Source organism: Oncorhynchus mykiss, chromosome 12 (assembly GCF_057628025.1).
Source record: "Oncorhynchus mykiss isolate SJ-2025 chromosome 12, ASM5762802v1, whole genome shotgun sequence".
Classification (NCBI taxonomy): Eukaryota; Metazoa; Chordata; class Actinopteri; order Salmoniformes; family Salmonidae; genus Oncorhynchus; species Oncorhynchus mykiss.
In genome coordinates, this window is record NC_143033.1 from 16,432,691 (window position 1) to 16,435,456 (window position 2,766).

Sequence of the window (2,766 nt, forward strand, 5' to 3'; positions counted from 1 at the left end):
ATGTACAAATTACCTTGACTAACCTGTACACCACAGATTGACTCGGTACCCCCTGTATATAGCCTCTTTATTGTTATTTTGTGTGGCTTTTTATTCATTTTTTGTAATTACTTTTGTTTATTTAGTCAATATTATCTTAAACTACAGTGTTGGTTAAGGGATTGTAAGTAAGAATTTAATGGTAAGGTCTGATTTTGATTTGAATCGGCCATGCATTTTTAGGGCAAAAAACAAAATCTCTACCCAGGGAGGGGGGCAGGACCGAGTTTGGGGGAAACCCTGATGTAAACTACTGTAGTTCTCTTCTCCATTATATAGTTTGGGTTTGGAAACAACTGAAACCTGGGGTATTGTGTAAACAAACCCCTCCCACACACACAAGTTGGGTTGTAATTATTTTCCATTTTACAGGTAAGGTAACTGTCACCAAGTAGGGGAGGCTTTTCCCCATAGAAACTGGGCTGTTCTGTTGATATTGTAAACCCACTGGGTTTATAGGAGTGTGCCTGCCAGTTGAACAATGCAACAATGACCTCATTACATTTTACAGTGCCTTGCGAAAGTATTCGGCCCCCTTGAACTTTGCGACCTTTTGCCACATTTCAGGCTTCAAACATAAAGATATAAAACTGTATTTTTTTGTGAAGAATCAACAACAAGTGGGACACAATCATGAAGTGGAACGACATTTATTGGATATTTCAAACTTTTTTAACAAATCAAAAACTGAACAATTGGGCGTGCAAAATGATTCAGCCCCTTTACTTTCAGTGCAGCAAACTCTCTCCAGAAGTTCAGTGAGGATCTCTGAATGATCCAATGTTGACCTAAATGACTAATGATGATAAATACAATCCACCTGTGTGTAATCAAGTCTCCGTATAAATGCACCTGCACTGTGATAGTCTCAGAGGTCCGTCAAAAGCGCAGAGAGCATCATGAAGAACAAGGAACACACCAGGCAGGTCCGAGATACTGTTGTGAAGAAGTTTAAAGCCGGATTTGGATACAAAAAGATTTCCCAAGCTTTAAACATCCCAAGGAGCACTGTGCAAGCGATAATATTGAAATGGAAGGAGTATCAGACCACTGCAAATCTACCAAGACCTGGCCGTCCCTCTAAACTTTCAGCTCATACAAGGAGAAGACTGATCAGAGATGCAGCCAAGAGGCCCATGATCACTCTGGATGAACTGCAGAGATCTACAGCTGAGGTGGGAGACTATGTCCATAGGACAACAATCAGTCGTATATTGCACAAATCTGGCCTTTATGGAAGAGTGGCAAGAAGAAAGCCATTTCTTAAAGATATCCATAAAAAGTGTTGTTTAAAGTTTGCCACAAGCCACCTGGGAGACACACCAAACATGTGGAAGAAGGTGCTCTGGTCAGATGAAACCAAAATGTAACTTTTTGGAAACAATGCAAAACGTTATGTTTGGCGTAAAAGCAACACAGCTGAACACACCATCCCCACTGTCAAACATGGTGGTGGCAGCATCATGGTTTGGGCCTGCTTTTCTTCAGCAGGGACAGGGAAGATGGTTCAAATTGATGGGAAGATGGATGGAGCCAAATACAGGACCATTCTGGAAGAAAACCTGATGGAGTCTGCAAAAGACCTGAGACTGGGACGGAGATTTGTCTTCCAACAAGACAATGATACAAAACATAAAGCAAAATCTACAATGGAATGGTTCAAAAATAAACATATCCAGGTGTTAGAATGGCCAAGTCAAAGTCCAGACCTGAATCCAATCGAGAATCTGTGGAAAGAACTGAAAACTGCTGTTCACAAATGCTCTTTATCCAACCTCACTGAGCTCGAGCTGTTTTGCAAGGAGGAATGAGAAAACATTTCAGTCTCTCGATGTGCAAAACTGATAGAGACATACCCCAAGCGACTTACAGCTGTAATCGCAGCAAAAGGTGGCGCTACAAATTATTAACTTAAGGGGGCTGAATAATTTTGCACGCCCAATTTTTCAGTTTTTAATTTGTTAAAAAAGTTTGAAATATCCAATAAATGTTGTTCTACTTCATGATTGTGTCCCACTTGTTGTTGATTCTTCACAAAAAAATACAGTTTTATATCTTTATGTTTGAAGCCTGAAATGTGGCAAAAGGTCGCAAAGTTCAAGGGGGCCGAATACTTTCGCAAGGCACTGTACATTTTAGTAATTTAGCAGACACTCTTATCCAGGGTGACTCAGTTAGTGCATTCATTTTAAGATTGCTAGGTGGGATAATCACATATTACAGGTATAGAAAGTATATTTTTCCTCAATAAAGTAGCTATTTTTATCTAAATGTCCTCATAAAGGAGTAGCCTAGCCTAGTATGATTCTTGCCTTATGAAGCCTACAGGAAAGTGTCACTATTATAGCACACACCTTGGTCTCTTTTGGTGCCAATAGTATCCAGCTGCAGCTGACACTCACACATCCTATAGGCCTATGTCCCCATCAGTGTGTACCACATTGTATCCATGACAGAAAAGCCCCTTCTGTAAAAATGTTATCTAAATCAGCAGCAGGACATCCATCCCTGCAGCGATGCTGTCTGACCAGATGGATATCACTGAAATGATTTGAGAGGCTAAACTCTCACAGCTAGGAAAAGGCAGACAGACATTAAATGCCATGACAAACAATGAGTGGCAGCATAAACTTCCAAAACCATCTACAGTGTACTCTATGTCTTAGATTCTAATGGTAATCGCCACACAAATATACACAGTAGCTGAAAAAAGTGCGGAGAAGGATG